The 19,857-nt window shown below is 41.6% G+C and overlaps 1 protein-coding gene across 1 annotated transcript in view; it reads left to right on the forward strand.

The window, feature by feature from the left end:
* The first annotated feature begins 4,597 nt into the window (after nt 1–4,597).
* LOC117451926 (PDZ domain-containing protein 2-like) overlaps nt 4,598–19,857 on the forward strand; it is a 41,350-nt gene continuing 26,090 nt past the window's right edge. Inside the window, exon 1 of the mRNA XM_034090298.1 lies at nt 4,598–4,925. The gene's annotated coding sequence lies outside the window, so the exon portion shown is untranslated. The remainder of the gene's footprint in view (nt 4,926–19,857) is intronic.

The raw sequence follows: 19,857 nt of genomic DNA on the forward strand, positions 1-19,857 counted from the left end.
TTCACGAGCGTTTCAGAAGCATTACGGAAGCGGAGCGTCGTGCATGCCGGCTCGCAGTTCTTGTTGATTTGGGCATATTTCCTGGACATTTGTACTTCTACAAGAAAGTAAGTAGGCTACGTAGTTAAATGGTTTATTTTTGTGTCTGTTTAAATCGTGTTTATTGTTGTTATTTCCTATTTTGTTGTGTTGTAGACTACAGACATAATTAATAATAATTGTAATAGTCCAGTTAAAAACAACATGAATCAAAGATGGGTTGCTGTATTTTAGTGGTAAAAAAAATGCATTCATCATCATAATTATTCTATATAATTTACACACAGTGCCTGTAAACCGAAGGAGAACGCTGGCCTTTATTTTCCTACTGGAAAGACTACAGAGGAGGGATGGGGGGAGGAGGGATGGGGGGAGGAGAAGGAACCGGTTTTGGGGGGTGGGCCAGATGCTGTCACCGTTCCACTTCCTGCCCGACATTACCTTACGGCTGCGTCACGTCAAAAAATAGACTTCAATCCTATTTCGAGCAGAGCCCAGCGGCAAGACGCTTCTGGGACGCTTCTGAGCCGTAATGCGGCGCGTGTAGTGGAATAGCACCCATTGACTAGAGTGGCCACGATCCTTGCGGACGCCGCGGCGCAGCCGCAACGCAGCTGCAACGCGCCTGTAACCCCCAGTTTCCACCGGGTCCGTCTGCGCTGCGCCGTGTTACGGCTGCGCCGCGGCGGTCGTAAGGATCGCGGCCACTCTAGTCAATGGATTCTATTCCACCAGACGCGCCGCGTTACGGCTCAGACGCCTCCCAGAAGCGGCTCGGCGCAGCGCTTCTCTAAAATTAGGATGAATGCTGTTTTTGCCGCGGCGCAGCCGTAACATAAGGTCGGGCAGGCAGCCCCCCCTTGCAGGAAGTGGAAAGGTGAGCATCCGGGCCAGGCCCATCCCCCACATATACTAATTTAGCAGACCCCCCTCCTTCATCACAACACCTCCACTATGATACGTACAATGGACGACGAGGTTTTCATCATGGAAGTGGAAAAACACACTTATATATGATGTAACCAATGCTTACTCCAAGGACAACATCAGAAAGGACAAGGCCTGGTTTTTAGTCGCTGCAGTTTGTGGAGTGGAAGGTAACAACTACATATTAATGTTTTAAAGTTAATTAATACTTGTAGGTACAGTACAGAGCCATTCAATAAACACAATTTAAACAGACACAAAAATAAAACATTTAACCACGTAGCCTACTTACTTTCTTGTAGAAGTACAAATGTCCAGGATGCCCGAATCAATAACAAAACTGCGAGCCTGCACGCACGGCTCTACGCTTCTGAAACGCTTCTGGGACGCGTCCGGTGGGTTATGGCGCTAGAGGAGGTCGGACCAAAACCGCGGCGCAGCCGTGACGCAGCGCGGCGCAGACGGACCTAGTGGAAACTGGGGGCGCCGCAGACGGACCCCCTAGTTTCCACCGGGTCCGTCTGCGGCGCGTTACGGGCGCGTTGCGGCGTCCGCAAGGATCGCGGCCACTCTAGTCAATGGGTGCTATTCCACCAGACGCGCCGCGTTACGGCTCAGTAGCGTCCCAGAAGCGTCTCGCCGCTGGGCTCCGCTCTAAATAGGATTGAAGTCTATTTTCCGACGCGACGCAGCCGTAAGGTAATGTCGGGCAGGAAGTGGAACGGTGACAGCATCCGGCCCACCCCCCAAATAAACTAATTTCACATCACTACATCGTCTCCACAACGACACGCACAATGGACGACGAAGTTTTTATATTGGAAGTGGAAAAACACTTTTTATATGACACAACGCATCTTTTTTACGAGGACAACACCAGCGTTCTCCTTCGGTTTACAGGCACTGTGTGTAAATTATATAGAATAATTATGATGATGAATGCATTTTTTTTACCACTAAAATACAGCAACCCATCTTTGATTCATGTTGTTTTTAACTGGACTATTACAATTATTATTAATTATGTCTGTAGTCTACAACACAACAAAATAGGAAATAACAACAATAAACACGATTTAAACAGACACAAAAATAAACCATTTAACTACGTAGCCTACTTACTTTCTTGTAGAAGTACAAAATGTCCAGGAAATATGCCCAAATCAACAAGAACTGCGAGCTGGCATGCACGACGCTCCGCTTCCGTAATGCTTCTGAAACGCTCGTGAAACGCGCCCGGTAGGGTATGACGCCGGAGGAGGCCGGACCAAAATCACGGCGCAGCCGTAACCCGCCGCAGACGGACCTGGTGGAAACTAGGGGTCAGTGGAAACTAGGGGTAATTTTAGAGAAGCGCTGCGCCGAGCCGCTTCTGGGACGCGTCTGAGCCGTAACGCGGTGCGTTGACTAGAGTGGCCGCGATCCTTACGACCGCCGCGGCGCAGCCGTAACGCGGCGCAGCCATAACGCGCAGACGGACCCGGTGGAAACTGGGGGTGTATAGCGAGACGCGGCGGGGCTTGTCCTGGGCTTGTTCTGAGCACACACGCAGACTCACAGCCAGGCTGCAAGTGTGTGTGTGTGTGTGTGTGTGTGTGTGTGTGTGTGTGTGTGTGTGTGTGTGTGTGTGTGTGTGTGTGTGGTGTGTGTGTGTGTGTGTGTGTGTGTGTGTGTGTGTGTGTGTGTGTGTGTGTGTGTGTGTGTGTGTGTGTGTGTGTGTGTGTGTGTGTGTTTTTTGCTGTGTCTCGCTATCTCGCAGATATATCCCCCGCAGCAAGCTAGCTCACACTGTCCGCTCATCACAGCAGCGAGCCACGCAGCGTCCCTCCAACACGGCACCCAGACCCCACGCAGCATTCTCACCTGTTTGTCATTACTGGTGTCATTTTCTGGTTGCTAACGCCATTGTAACACATAATCACTGATGTTCCGCTGTAACGGCGGTGGACTCGGAAGGGGGGGGGGGGGCAGGAGCTCCAACAAGCCGTTTAGGACAGAGAGTGAATATACACATACAGAGATGCTGTATGAGAAACCAAATGTGATTTTGGAACATTGAAAAATATAAATGTATTTTAGTAGACTAGACATCAACAATGGAATTATGATTAGTAGAAATGGCCATGCCATGGGAGCTTTAAGAAAAATCTTAGAAAACAAGCTTACTCACATGGCAAACAGTAATTCCATAGTGAGATTTTTCTACACACTGCTGGGGACATTGATGGGATAAAGAGGATGCTGGAGATCTGCATTTGGTGAGGAGAGGACTTCTAGAGCTGGACCTATGCGCTATATGTGATGACAGGAGGTGGATGGAGGTCAGATTTAAAGTTTGACATCAGCACAGTGATTGGCTGTTGGAGGTAACATCTTGTTTAACTATAACATAACACAATCAGCATATAGATGTGGCTGAGGAGTGACGGAGAAATGAGAATGAATGAACGTAAAGGTAGTCTTCCTGATTTAATTTACGCAAAGCCTCATGGGCAATGCCATATGCTTAACTTGGTCCTCCTAAGCCTATTTCAAGACTCTGTGGCTTCAAGCCGTCCTCCCCCTGTTTTGACATCCTTCGGCTAAATGAGTAGCCCCAGAACAGTGAGAAAACAGTGTTCCCAGTGGAACTTCTTTAGAGACAAAAATGGAAATAAGCTCTCAGGCTTCGTTGGGTTTCATCAATTCTGACAACTATACTGATTTGATGCCTCCAGGTGAGCCGTAAACTGTGCATTTTTTTTTGTCAAACATGTATTTAAAAAATATATTTTATCGATAACAAAATCTATTTCAATTCCCCAGTTCACCACTGGTAATGCCTGTACTGAAAATATGTTTAATTCTCAACATTTCATTATTATATTTTCTACCTTCCCACCCTTCATGCAATAAGTGTATAGACTTTTAAGTTGTGCAGGCTCAAACCTTTTTTTAAATTGCATTCTGATATAAATGCATTAACCAGTTTCTAACTGTAAAAATATACATCAGCAAAATGTACTTCAAATATCAAAAGTAATCTCTCCCTTTTCTAAGTAGGCCTATAGAATAATATCATGGTTTTATCTTTTTACATGTTGTTTCATTTTAATGTTGTAGTTTGTAAAGGTTGAGATATTTATTGTTACTTTTTAGAATACGTTGTAAAAAATAAGTAAACTAACGTACTGCTGTAGGCCTACATGAACAAAGTATCCAGTAGGTTATGACTTCTGAGTGTTATATCATGGGGGGAGTAAAAAGTTCAACATAGCATAAAATGAAGAATACCAAAGTGAAGTACAAGTATGTCAAAATAGTGCTTAGTTTATACTTTTGTGCCTTTACTTGAGTAACATTCTGAATTCAGGCCTTTACTTGTTACAGAGTATTCCTGCACTTTGGCATTTCATCTTTTACTTGAATACAAGATGTGAGTACTTCTCTTCCTCTGTTGAGTAGCCTACATATACTTTTTCCCATCCCAACGCGGTATATCCTACAGAGCACGGTCCAAGCAGCTGGGCAGGCCGGGCGGAAGTGCAGCCTGGCAGGCGGAGCTCAGGGAAAACAGCCGTCTCGACAGAATGCTGACTCCGCCCTCCGCCGAGAGAGAGCTCATCAGGTCCCTGAACACATCACCCATACCTGAGCAGAAAGGCAAACGCAGCACATTAATGACTGTAATCCAACTCTTTTCTGCATTCCTGGATGGGTTTTCATGCAGTGGATATCTGATGAGTGGAGTTTGGAGTTCTGGAGCCACTTTTTTTCAGGCTAAACCCAGCGTTACCCTACTTTATTTTTGCACGGATTTACCGTTAAATCGCTTTTATATAAAGTGAATGTGTAGTTTTGGAAGGACCAGATAACCTCGGTATCTATTTTTTTAAACACCTGAAAACATGGAATATTTTAATGGTTTGACCTGGAATTGGGAGTCTTCGAAATGCATGGCCATGTAATGTAACCCAAAGGTAGGATACTCTGGATTATATTTTAATCTAGGCTCTCTCAGACTATGATGCGTCTGACCATAATGGAATATGGTAAAGTAAATACTAGTGCAGTTTAAATTACTATTTCCCCATCAAAGTGTGTTAAAACAGGGAGACAGATTGGTCATGTAAAGAAACACAAGTATCCTATAGTCACGACGCAAAAGGCACGATCAACCCAAACTATAAAACCAGACTGGAGGCTCCGTTCACATCACTGCTGCTGCTTTCATATTTCAACCAATGGTGTGAACTCGAAATTAAAACGTGTTTTTAGGTAGACTATTGCCTCTCAATGTATTTTAATTGAAGCAAGTAGTAGGCTATGTATCACATCAAATCAAAGTGTATATAGCCCAATATCACAGTTACCCTCAGTGGGGTTGACAGATTAACAAACATGAATGACAGTGCTAAAAGATAAATACAATTACAGGAAAATAATGAAAATACAAGATAGATTGTAAAATAAAAATACAATGAATTAAATACAACAAAAGACAATACAAATAAAATAAAAACAATACAATTAAAATAAGATACCATCAAATGTAGGACCCAGGAGAACAAACATACGGAATAATGTGAAACCAGCCCTAACTATGGGCTTTATTAAAAGAGAAGGTCTTCAGCTCACTGTTAGATTGATGCCTCTGATAAGAACAGGAAGTTCACATCTGTGTTTCTCTGGATCAGCCTCAAATATCCTAAGAAGCTCCATTACCTTAAACTGATAGATTCACTTATTTATTTCCATGTAAAGAGCAGTTGATTTGGAACAAAAGCTGAATCACAGAAACTCACTCTCACAGTTACAACACAGTAACAATGAATGCTTACTACATTGAACATTAACAAAGTGAGCAGTGAGCTGTGGCTTTATTGTTGTTGACATGTAAAATATACCCTTTTATTATACTATTAACAATCAAATCCATTCTCCAATTCACTAACAGTACTGCTGAAAAGATGTATAATTCTCCACATTCCATTATTACATTTTAAATTGTCTAATCATTCATAAAAGGAGTGTACAGACATTTAAATTGTCCATAATTAACGTTGTATTCTTAATAAAAAAACGAATAATGAAATTACATATGAATTGCTATATCTGTAACTATTTATTGTAAAAAAAAACACACAGGGTCAATACAATTACCACATTAAGCTTGTGTGTAATACATTACTTATACTGTACATTCACCACAAAGCAAAGCTGTTTCCAGAATTTAAACATTGCTTACAATGGGACCCTAAAGTTAAAGAGCCTAGTTTAAGCAGCCAGTGGCGCATTAATACATCCACTTCCATATTACACGCAGGGTGTGTAGATAGATGACAGCAGGTAGGATAAAGCATTGATTTCACCATACCCACAACACATGCACATTGACTAAGTGCTCCAGCTGTGCTTTGCATTGTTTTTGTAGGTTAACTGAATGACATTGGATGATTCTGCACCTATTTGACACACATTTAAATATAGGAAAGACATCCTCTTTGTGTGCCTACTTGAGCAGTTTCCCTGTTATAGTTCAATGAAGGAGAATTCATTTGAGATGTTTATAACGTCTGCATTCCTGCTTAGGAAATCTCTGCTCTCTGTAACTCCATTCAGTGTTTTCTCAAGCTCTTCTGGCTGCAGCTTCAAAATGACTTCACTATGAAATAATGTGATAGCTTTTACATCTCGAGGCTGCACTGATCCCTCCCAGCATGCAGGAAGCAGACAGGAGTCACATGTAGGGAACAGAGGCTCTGGATGATGTTCAGTCTCTGAGTGAGCACATCTATACGTCTGTGGATCAAGCATGTGCTGAAGCCTCTGTCATTAGTTTAAGCACTGGACAAACTTCAATAACAGAAGCTTATTCCCAGAGGAGAAAACCAAGGAACTTCTTTTAAACATTTGATTGCTTATTTTATTTTACTATTTTTGTTCTGTATTTAATTTGTCATTTTCGGGTCTCTAAAAATATATGATTTGCAAAACTGCACTTTTAATATAATGTGACTCCAAATAAATAAAGAATTACAAAAAAAGAATAACAAAAATCCCATGTTCAGTAATGCATGCAGAATTATTGATGTGATTCATGTGTTCACATAAAGGAAAATATAACATTTAGCGTACATATGTACCATTGTTTATTAAAAGGAACATGGACACATTAGATGTTATTGGCCATTCAGATGGCAGAAAGCAGTACAGGTCACTCAGACATTTGTTTTCTGTTCTAGCCTTTATCAATAATAAACATGGTTTCACTCTATATTTCATGTTAATTCATTTACACCTCTATATTAAAAATACTTGTACTATTTTTTTTCATAAAGTGAAAACCACCTTTTCGGAATATTTGTGATCACTATCGCCGGCGTCCATGACAAATCGTTTCTCTGCTGCGCTTAGTGAAGCATCATTTCACTGACAGCTGATCAATCAAATACATCTCTCATTGTGTTTATGTTGAATGATCGAGGCCTCCGCTCCACTGTCGCTTTAAGTTTACAGTTGATAAGCGGATTTAAATAATTGATAAATACCATATCCAGACCTTTCACCCTGTGCACTCGGAGTGTTTGCCCAGTAAAGTTGTGTTGTCACTCTTCCAGGAGGGCACGGTGTGGCTGGGTTGGGCCTCTGAGAAGTCTCTGTCTCTCCAGCTGCTGAATGTTCCCCTGTGTTCCCAGCTACTCTCTCTCTGTCGGTCAGCTGGGCTGTTTCTTCAAAAAGAGCGAGTGAAAACAACGTTTATGAGAGTTTGCTTAAAGCGGCTGAACAATCTGAAAAGTCTGTCTTTGTCATTGCAACTGATCCGTTTTAGTCATACTCTTTGCAATCAATATTTATATTCGGAGGTGGAAGAAGTATTCAGATCTTGTACTTGAGTAAAAGTAGAAGTACCAGAGTGTAGGAATACTCTGTTACAAGTAAAAGTCCAGCATTCAAAATGTTAAAGTAAAAGTACAAAAGCATTAGCATAACAATATAATTAAAATACCAAAAGTCAAAGTAGTCGTTGTGCAGATTGGTCCATTTCATAATAATATATATATGTTTTATAATGATTGATCATGAAAGTGTTCTCAAAGCTGGTAAAGGTGCAGCTAGTCTGAAGTACTTTGTAGACTGCAGGGTAGCTGGTGGATTTACTCCAGGTGGAACTAAAGTCTGATTCAACACTTATATTTCACATCATTCATCCACATCTGTGAAGTAACTAAAGGTATTACATACATGTAGTGGAGTAGAAGTACACCATTTACCTCTGAATTGTAGTGGAGTAGAGTAGCATGGGAAATACTCAAGTAAAGTACAAGTATCTCAAAATTATACTTTAGCGCAGTACTTGAGTAGATGTACTTAGTTACTTCCCTCCTCTGTTTATATTAAGATACCGGTTATTGACCCGTTGAGTCCTGTTTAGCGATTTAGGCACAGGGCCGGCCAACACAGCTCTGTGTGTGTGTGTGTGTGTGTGTGTGTGTGTGTGTGTGTGTGTGTGTGTGTGTGTGTGTGTGTGTGTGTGTGTGTGTGTGTGTGTGTGTGTGTGTGTGTGTGTGTGTGTGTGTGTGTGTGTGTGTGTGTGTGTGTGTGTGTGTGTGTGTGTGTGTGTGTGTGTGTGTGTGTGTGTGTGTGTGTGTGTGTGTGGCCTAGCATTACTATACTTGTGGGGACCTAAATCTGTCTACACAGTCACGTGTGGGGACTCGCCTCCCTTATGGGGACAAAATGGAGGTCCCCATAGGGGATCATTAATTTTAGGGTGAAGACTTGGTTAGGTGAGAGAGAGAGAGAGAGAGAGAGAGAGATATATATATATATATATATCAGGGTTTCCGTTAGCCGGTAATTACCGGTTTTTAGCTGGTAAAATTTATAAAAAACCGGTAAATTCAAAACCTGACGGTCAAAATGTCTGGTAATAATTAGGGAGGCTCCGATCGATCGGCCGCCGGTCATTATCGGCCGATATTCACTCTCAATAGTTGGATCGGTGCTCTCTATGAAGGCCGATCAGGAGAGCTGGATCTGATCGATATGGACATAAACGCGAGTGAAGTGTAACCGGAGCCGCCCTCTGTTTAGCGAGCTGCAGGAGCTGCATGAGGAACTGACGTGCTGTCAGGAGAGAGAGAGAGGGGGAGGGAGAGGATCCGTTTCTCCCGTGTTATTATTCAAAGTTGATGTAAACTTCTGAATAATGTACGTTATCTACTACAAGTAGTTTGTTTGAATGTAATAATTATGTTGTTTGTTGTTTGTGGAATCATTTATTGAAAAATGAATCTGAATTTTTCGATCTGTTACGATTATAAACTGAAGAAATATAAAAATGAGCCCGTGAACTGAGTTTTAAACTGAAGCATATCTGCTCATAGTCCGGTAATTACCTGCTAACGGAAACTCTGCTACACAACTCTTATTATTATTATTGAAATATGACCGGTAAGTTTCAAATTAGTCCGGTAAAATGAATTCTGCCCGGACATTTGACCGGCGAGAAAAAATCCTAGCGGAAACCCTGATATATATATATATATATATATATGCAGGTTGGTTTCTGCTGTCAGGACCAGGCTGGCCTGGAGGATTTCATCTGGGTTAAGTATTGGCTTAAAGGATTTATTTTCTTTTGTCTGTCATTTAGGTGTCCAAAACCTGGTTTGGCTTGCTGCAGTCATTCCTCCTGTCGATACTAGTCATTAGGATATGCATTCTAAAGTTAATCTGAGGATAATATGAGGCCTCCGCTGTCTGAAATATGGATACGTGAGTATTGTTTAAAGACAGATTTTAAAAAATGTGAACCAATCTTAGGCCAGTCAGATTTAGAGGGAGGGGCACGGGTTGCTTCCAGCTTACTGTCAGAATGCAAGTTCCTACAGGTACAGTGCTTTAATGGCAGTCATGTCTGAGCAAAGGATCTATTCCACATAAACACGAGTAGTACCTGTGAGACTGACCGTCGAGCGGCCCGACCAAGCAAGGAGGCAGAGGCAGAACGTCCAAAATACAACCCGGTGTGGGCATTTATTACTCACTGGCACATGACACAGCCTCAATCTGCTGTTCACGTGAGCACAGTCACCAGCCACAAGGGTCTCACACACCCAACAAAACAGGAGACACAGAGCCTAAATACCCACACTAATTAACCCAACAAGACACAGGTGAGGGGGAGGAGACAACACAGGGCACCAGGTGCACACAATCAACAGCAACAGACATGGGGAAAGGGAACACTTTTCAAAATATGTGCAATATGCAAAGCACGAAGCCGTCAGTCCACAGTGACGAAGTTACCTTCGAAGTTACCTTCGTCACTGTACCCACACCTCTTGCAAGCATATGAAAACACATTACATTATTTAACTGTCCGGCAGTGACTCAGTCAGTAGGTGCTTGGACTGGGAGCTGTAGGGTTGCCGGTTCAAGTCCCCGACCAGACATAAAATATGGAGTGTGGACTGGTACTTGGAGAGGTCCCAGTTCACCTCCTGTGCCCTGCCGTGGTGCCCTTGAACAAGGCACCGGTGACTACTTCAAAAGCCTTTTTAGCTTAACATCTACCTACTGTATACCTAATGCTAACTAACTAATTAAGAAACTGTTAGCATCGCCTTGTTGCAGCTCAGCCTGTTTTCTCATCATGTGGCTAATCTTTCTACATGGTGTAAACTCCCACAAGGCCCATATTCACTGACATTTTATTTGTAAACAAACCACAAGTTGGTGCACCGGTACTAGCGATGTCCCGATCACCTTTTTTTGCTCGCGATCCGATTCCGATCATTTGACTTTGACAATATGCAGATTTTTCCCGATTCCATCTTTATGCATAAGAGAAAAAAATCATCCATGGCTTTCACCATATTTCGCGCGTTGTCCCGTAAAATGACATGGCTTATCTATTCCCCAACTGTTAAGCATCCCCTCGATCGCTTCTCTCACACGATCTGCTGTGTGAGATCCGCGAAAGTTCTGAGCTGGCAAGGCCGCATGTTGTAAATTAAACGGGAGTTGATCCACTGTGCAGTGAAGCTAAGGAGTGACATTGGACACACAGAAGAACTCCATACGTCTGTGGTATATCCGAAAGCAGGCACGTCTGTTAACAGGGCTTGCAGGTGGCCACGAAGCTTGTTGTGAAGGGCAGGCAGAGCTTTCTCTGTAACGTAGTGACGAGAAGGCAACTCATAACGTGGCTCCAAGTGCTCCATGAGACTGTTGTTATTTACACTGTTCTGGGGCAGTTTCTCTTTCCTTTTAAAAGTCTCTGAAAGTGTCGGTTGTTTCAGTGCCGTTACCTGAGTGGCCGCTGTGTACTCGTCGTGTTGTTGTTGGTGTTTGTTTCTCAGGTAGCGTATTAGATTGGTCGTGTTGAACGTAGCTCTGTTCTTTCCACCACGCGGAACCTCTGCCTTGCAAACATTGCATCTGGCTGTTACACTGCCTTCGCTTTCAATTTGATAATACTTCCAAACTCCTGACATTTTCTCTGTCCCGACTCCCGAGTCACCAGCTGAACGTAGCCTCTCGTTAGCTTACTGCTACTATTAGACACTGCGCCCACTCTGTTGCCAGATTTCAGAGAAATAAGCAACCAGGTCTGAAAACAAGCCCAACAGAAGCAACACATACATGATGGGGGACCTTGGGGTTTAACAGGTTTTTAAGCTTAGCTATAGTTAGCCGCCTGTATTAGCACTACCTTTATTTGTTTGCAGTTCTAGGCATGGAATAAAAACAACCTTTCACTTGGTGAAATTAGCAGTTGTGGCTTCTACAGGCCATCCATGATGTTGTGTAATTTTAAACCAAAACTAAGTCCTCAGGATGACTTTAAGACGTGAACATGGTCATTTTTGTTTTGTAACATTAAATAAAATAATACAAATGTTTTCTTTTAAATATCCCCGATCTTTTTCTCCCGATTCCGATCTTTTGAACATCACGTGATCGGCCCCGATCCCCGATTACGTGATCGGATCGGGACATCTCTAAACGGTACCCTTTTCGTTATCACGTCACGTCCAGCCAATGGTTGTTCTATGAATCAGTAGCTCGTGCGGATCTTTTTAGGATGGGTATTCATCAGGGATCAGCATTTTTTTACTTTAGCTTCAATGGAGGTATGTACACAATACACATTCTGTAATCAGTACACTCTCCCCAACACCCATTTCTGTGTTGGTTTCCTGAATGTGAATACACATAGATGTGCCCCTAAGTGATACAAATTGAAGTGAAGACAGCATGGCTTAAGGTGAAATAGTTTGTAATTGATCTTGATTCAACTTGTTTAAACTCCTGGGCTGTATGACTGTCAGGAGCCAAACAAGAGGACCTGTAGGGAGAAGAGGGAAGTCTGTCTGACACACTAACACATTCACAGCGCTCTGCACAGCGCTCACATACTGCTGACAGCAGCTCAGCTCGGCCTGAAACAATAAATATCTCTAATCCCTGACACGTTCCAGTTCCCCGTCCAGCCTCAGAGCTCTGAATCAGTTTCAACCCAAACAAACCATGTCCTATTGTACATGGTTTGTAAAAGTGTTAACAGTTTTGTTTAAAGAGATAAATAGAAAATGCTGATTAATAACTATAAATCAACCCGACTTGAAACAAGCTCTCTTGAGTAAACAATGTGTCTAGCCCTAACCTTAACCCAAACACTTGGATCTGCAGCCTGTTGGGCTTTTTTAGTTTACCTATATAACTTCTTGTTAATCCCTAACATTGCGATGGGCTGCTTTGAGTGTTCGAAAGAGGTGAAAGTAAAATATGATTCATCAATCACTGTTAGCTGCTGATCTGATTCAGATAACCTTGATGCAATGTTACATTTGCAAATTGTAATATATGCTAATGATTAAGTTGGTGGTCTCTATCCCACGAGAGGTAGAACTGTGAAAGGCAAGACAACTCATAAAATTACTTTTTTCTCTCTGGTTTTGTCGGATAATGTCCACTACTTTTGCCTCACTATATCTTTCAGTCTGATCAGATTAAGTCTGATTGTCCTTGTCCTGATTTTCAATTTCAGATCAGGTCAACATGGATTCTGTCACTGTCCATGTAAAACTGTAGTTGTGCACCATAGATGACTCGTTGTTGGGAAAAACTGCATAGAAGGAACAATCTTCATCATGTTTGGCTTTAAAATGGTATCATGCATGGCAGGATGAGGGCCTGACTAAGGTTCTACTTAATGTTGATATACTGTTCTTCCTTCACCAACTAATCAATGTTTTCCCGCTCCTTCTGGTGGTGTTTCCCTAGATAAAATATAAAATCATTCCAGTGTGTTCCTGATCAAACTTGGGGCTCTCCTTTAAATTAAACATGCCCCAAAAAATAAACAAGGGATGGCGCCTATGACCCAATACATGAACCACCTTAACTGGCTTCTTTTGACACAAAGGATGTCTGTTCTCATTCCCCTATCTCTACTGAACCTAGCCATCCATGAAGGAAACTCATTTTCGGCTGGTTTATGAGTAGATTTATTCTGTTGGTCCCTTACCAAAGATCGTGACCATAGCTGAAGGTTAGTATGTAGATGGACTACTAGAAAGTTTGGATTTTGGGCTCAGCTCACTCAAACATATATATTATAAAACAAATCAGATACCATCACGGCTGACACTGCATCAAACCGTTTGTCCATCTCACCATCCATTTCACGCTCAATATGAATAAGACCCCAAGACACGTGGACTCCTTTACTTGGCGCTCTTCTGCTGAGGAGCTTCCTAACTACCGCAGCAACCTTTAGCAGGACTATGGGTGAGACTTCCTCAGAAGTCTTCCTATCTGCTGCCTCCAGAGAGAATATGTTGGTAGGGTTCAGGAGTCTTCAATGTGACAGTATCCCGAGTCTGGGGTAGCAATGTTCCTCCCCTGCTGGGCACAGCCTGAGCCAGACCCTGCTTTCTCTTCTTGACTTGTTTGACAGTTGATCAAAATGTCTTGAGGTAAATAGAAATTCCTTCTCGCTGAAACGCTTCCCACACCTGAGTTTCTGCTTTTTTCACAGAAACCCCTCTTGGAGAGTTGGACAGATTTACTAAATACTGCAGAAGTGCTCATCTACCGCTCACATTTACTTCATAAGTAGCCTCAGTCTTTCAGATTCAAAAGAGATAATCTGAATCAGTCGTTTGTAAAATATTACAGGAAAACTTGGAATGATACTTAAATATTCCTCATGAGAGGGTGTATTAAAATGCTTTGCAACATGTTTGAAAGTCGGTGTCACTAGCTGATTGAAGTGTCTGGACCACATTAATGTAGCTTCCTGTATTCTGTAACAATGTGACATTTTTGGATGTTCGGAAATGCGGCTTTTTCTAATCCATGGCCATATGGCGCCTTGGAGAAGAGCTGGACAGAGGGGGAGGGGTGGGATGAGACATATAGGTCAGCCTGAAACATGGAACAATAAGTAGGGAACTAATCCTTGTAGTCAAAGTAGAGACATTTATTTAACTACAATACAGCACAATTTTCAGTTGGCGCATTTTGAGAAACACGGTGAGACTTTTAAGTTGATGGTGGTCTGTGCATTTGGGAATATAAGGAGGTGCAGTACCGTGTAGCAACAAATGTAGAGACTTTTGCAACGGACAACATACATCTTAAAGGTCTCCTATCATGCCAAATGCACTTTTTGATCTCTTTTATACATAAATATGTGTCAGAAAATAAAACCCTCTCTCTTTTCCTCCGTACCCAAATCTCTAAAAACGGGAGTACAATGGAGCTGATCCAGATTTGCTGCAGATATGACGTAATATCGGAAATGTGGGCTGACTTTATACCCACGACCCTATCAGAAACGTCGCTATCAGAAACAATACGCGGCATGTTTTGGAAGCAATATGGCCTGTTTTTACATTAGCAAGCATCGCTAACACTCAGAGCTAACGCTGTACTGGAGAGAGCATGTGTAAAAAAGCAGGATATAAAAAGGTTCTAACCCGCGAGAGAGAAAAGCATTTGAGCTCCATAATGTTTCAGAAATAATCCTTGATGTAGTTTGGAACATAATATGGCATTTAATCGCGGCAGCGTTTAGCTGAGTATCTTGGTAGAATTCTCCTGCATGAGCTCTCGTCTCGGCGGTTGTTTTTAAAGCTTTTTTCCTACAGTTTTGACTATACTCACATGATAGCTGAGGTCAAGAGCTCTCTATAACAGTATGTCCCATGTCTGTAGTCCCTTTTGTTGCTTAATTATAAGCCTTCAAACATGCACCGAGGTCAAGGTTCAAAGGTCAGTATTTCAAAGCAGGAGCCATGTGCAATCTTCATACTGACATATGTTACTCTCCAGGTCAAGATCTTTCCAACAATGTATTTGGTAAAGCACAATATCTATGGCAAAGTTTTCATTTTCTCATTTCATGGTTTTTAAAAAACTATTTTATTTCATACACAGAGATGTTAAAAACCTATGGATTAACCGATTCAGCTGCGTTTTTTCTCGTTTTAATGCCATTGAACACGTATTTTGATCAGATTGACAGCTACGGTGAGACATCTCCCTAGAAGCTCCGTAAAGGTACGTGTTGTGATGTCTGTGTCTGCCTCCCCTGTCGCGAGTTCGGATCACTCATGATGATACTATATACCTAAATAATCTGTGGAACCTCAGCTTTAATCGGATATCTTGTATGTGCAGCTACGATAAGTAATAAGGGTACTTTTATCTTGAGTTCTGTGCCAATGTCCGTTAGCCCGTTAAACCCCAAGGTCCCCGTCGGCGGGGACCTTGGGGTTTAACAGGTTTTTAAGCTTAGCTATAGTTAGCCGCCTGTATTAGCACTACCTTTATTTGTTTGCAGTTCTAGGCATGGAATAAAAACAACCTTTCACTTGGTGAAATTAGCAGTTGTGGCTTCTACAGGCCATCCAGCCACATCTTTAATCTTATTCCAGCATACACAAGTCTAATGCATATCTAAGTAGAGATGTCCCGATCCGATCACGTGATCGGGGATCGGAGCCGATCACGTGATTTTCAAAAGATCGGGGATCGGGAGAAAAAAATCGGGGATCGGGATTTTTTTTTTTTATATAAAATATTATTTTTTAATTTAATGTTACAAAACAAAAATGACCATGTTCACGTCTTAAAGTCATCCTGAGGACTTAGTTTTGGTTTAAAATTACACAACATCATGTATGTGTTGCTTTCTTTGGGCTTGTTTTCATAGACCTGGTTGCTTATTTCTCTGAAATCTGGCAACAGAGTGTGCGCAGTGTCTAATAGTAGCAGTAAGCTAACGAGAGGCTACGTTCAGCTGGTGACTCGGGAGTCGGGACAGAGTCAGCAGTTTGGAAGTATTATAAAATTGAAAGCAAAGGCAGTGTAACAGCCAGATGCAATGTTTGCAAGGCAGAGGTTCCGCATGGTGGAAAGAACAGAGCTACGTTCAACACGACCAATCTAATACGCCACCTGAGAAACAAACACCAACAACAACACGACGAGTACACAGCGGCCACTCAGGTAACGGCACGGAAACAACCGACACTTTCAGAGACTTCTAAAAGGAAAGAGAAACTGCCCCAGAACAGTGAAAAGGCCAACACAATAACAGCCAAGATAGCTGAATTCATCGCGTTGGATGACCAGCCGTTATCTGTTACCTTTTTTTTCTCTTAATGCATTGCATAAAGATCGGATCGGGAAAAATCGGTATCGGCAGATTGTCAAAATCAAATGATCGGAATCGGATCGGGAGCAAAAAAAGGTGATCGGGACATCCCTATATCTAAGTATAATGTTTTGGGGGAAAGTTGACCCAGATATCAAGCATTCAGAACTGTATGGTACTGAATGTGTTTGATGACTTCATCATGACTTGGTTTCTAGCACAATCATGTAGGACAGCTACAGATAGAGTTATATATTCCTGCTTTTCAGCTGATGTATCTCTTATTTCAGTAATGGCTAGCCTCTCCGTTAGCCTGAACAATGTGTGCCCACTTTGTTCTGAATTGATTCTTTGTGTTCCATTAACAGGCATAATTCCCATGCAGGCTGCGTGGTGTAGAACCTCTCTGATGTGCGCTGAGATTTGAGGGGAGGTTTCGGTGCTTCTGTAATTGTTGTCAGTGAAAGTCTTTATTGCCAATTTCATCCAGCCATATTGGGCCAATTTGAATCAGATAAAGGAACGAAAATGTTATTTGAACTCTAAAATGGTCATGAGCTCTATCTTTTGCCTGTAGCCTATGTCACAGTGTCATTGTCTTCATGCTAACCATAACATGTCACTACTATCACTACTTTACAATCCTGTAAGATAGACATTATCAAACTCTGTCTTTATTGGCCAAATATATAGTCGTCATTTTTATCAGACATAAATAATTTGCAGAAGGGCGCAATGGTGCAGGAGCCCTCACTGTCTCATTACAACAAGAGGGTTCAAGGTTTGACAGTGGGGGAAAGTAACAAAGTAAATGTACTTAAGTACCATACTTCAGTACTATTTTTACATATTTGTGACTTTACTTTAGTATTTCAATTTGTTGCTACTTTAACTTCTACTCTACAACATTTCTGAGGCAAATATACGGTAGCACTTTTTACTCCACTACATTAATTTAACATTCATAGTTTGTTACTTTTTTCTTATAACAACTTGTGATTTGCTTACACTACCAATATACAAAAATACAACCCAGTATTTTAAAAACATCTACAATTGGCTTCAGATTGACAAACTACACCATTAAGTTAGTGATAGAAACAGGAATATATATTATTATATACAAATATAATATTGTGGTAAGTGCCATTGAGTTCTTATGTAACTCAAAGTACTTTCTAGTAACATTTTGAATTTGGGGCTTCTACTTCTAATGGACTATTTCAAGACCATACCACTACTACTTTTACTGAAGTAAAGGGTCTGAGTACTTCTTGGGGTTGAACCCCCTGGCTGTCGGAGTATCTCTGGGAGCTCCATCCTTCTCCCACAGTCAAAAGACATGCACAGTAAGACGACCATTAATCCTATGAATGTAGGAGTGTCCGTCTTTATGTTTCAGCGCTGTGGTTGCCAGGTGACCCATCCTGGGTGTACCCCGCCTCATGTCAGCTGTGATTGTCTCCAGCCCCCCACGACCCTGTAAAGGATAAGCTGTTTCAGAAGGATAACTCTATCAGGGATTTGAAGAGACAGTGGACGAGTCGTACTGTAAATCTGTATCAATAGATAGTCTTTCATTATGTTACAAGTGAGCAGAGATTATGTCCAGAGGGGGGAAGGGCTCCTTTCAGAGGGATTTAGGTCGTTACTGGAAATGTCATGTTAATACGATTGTTATTTAACTGATGTGTGTCAACAGTTGAACTGATTCTGCTTCAGTGTGTCTGTCTGAAGATTACAATGTAAAGCCTGTATATGAAATGGCCTCATTTACACACATTCTGTGATTTTAAATATGTCATATCAATCTACATGCTATTTAATCAGAAACAGAGTTCCTTTACATTTACATTGTGACAGCAAAGTAGGGGAGACTGGGGTACGTTGAGCCAGTGGGTAAGTTGACCAGATCCTAGGGAACTGTGCACATTTGTCATGTGACCATACATTCATGAAGCACCCATCATTTATATTTGGTTGTGATGGAGTGAAGCACAAGTGGTACATGTGTTTTTTTCACTATAAACCATATTTTGCTCGTCAAAGTACATTTTGAAGATGTGAGGTATAATTACTGTTATGTCAAAGCAAATATATGCAGCATTATCAGTTTCTCTGGTGTTACTACTTAGGTTTGTGTTTGAGTAAAATGCAATTTTTTGAATGTTATTGCATAAACTACTGACAACATATGTCTGTGTTGGAATTCCACAGACAATGGAATGGAATGGCTGCCATGCATGTATAGATTGAAACATTTGGAGTGGTCCCTTAATTTTACAACAGACTAATTCACATTGGTTTCTTTTATAGTCAGTATGTGGAGCACAGGTTAAGTGCTTTGGACGTTTAGGGACAGCCTGAATCTGCTCACAGTTGTTCCAGAGCATTACATAAGTCAATGTATACTGATATGCTCCATCCAACCTAGGGCTGCACGATATTGGAAAAAACTGACATTGCGATTTCCCCCCCCCCCCATACGATATATATTGCGATATGAAAACATACAGGAATTGAAGAAAACCGCAAACCATCCTTTCTTGAACTTTAATGCTATAAAATTGGTATTTTTTAAACTATATTTAACCGGATGAAGGATTTTAGTCACGGACGTCTGGATCTTAAGTTATCAGAGCAACAAGCTGAGCTAGCTCGGTTAGCAGCGCCGAACTGCCCTGGAGAAACACATGAAACTACTTTATTCAGTGTTTCTACCTTTAATCACCGGGTCCGTTTGCTTTGGAGATTTGATTGTGATTGGTGGTTTGCTGTGCATGCAGAGCCTGCATGTCACTCACTCAAGTACCCCTGACATGAGAGCCACGCACGTTTTCCTTTTGTAGCAAGCAGCAAAATAATTGTAACATGACGTGTTTGAGTTCATTTGCCTACTTAATATCGCACGTCCTCGCGATGTGAATATCGCGCATGCGCATATCGCGATCATCGTCACAACACGATATATCGTGCAGCCCTAATCCAACCCTTAAATCATGTTTGCCCATGACTTATCACAGTAGGTGGCCAATATTTGGAACTCATTCAGTCAACAACTCTGAGCTCTGTATCCTTGCTGCTAAACGTCTTGCCTACTCCTGTCTCCTGCATTTATTGTAGTTGTGAATTGTAACACTTCCTCACCACTTCTTAAAGTATAATTTGTATAATTTGTTAAATAAGTATTGTTGTCAAATGTTCAGAAATAGCATTCACAAAGAAATGTAATA

The sequence above is a fragment of the Pseudochaenichthys georgianus genome, chromosome 9 (genome assembly GCF_902827115.2).
Source record: "Pseudochaenichthys georgianus chromosome 9, fPseGeo1.2, whole genome shotgun sequence".
Taxonomy (NCBI): Eukaryota; Metazoa; Chordata; class Actinopteri; order Perciformes; family Channichthyidae; genus Pseudochaenichthys; species Pseudochaenichthys georgianus.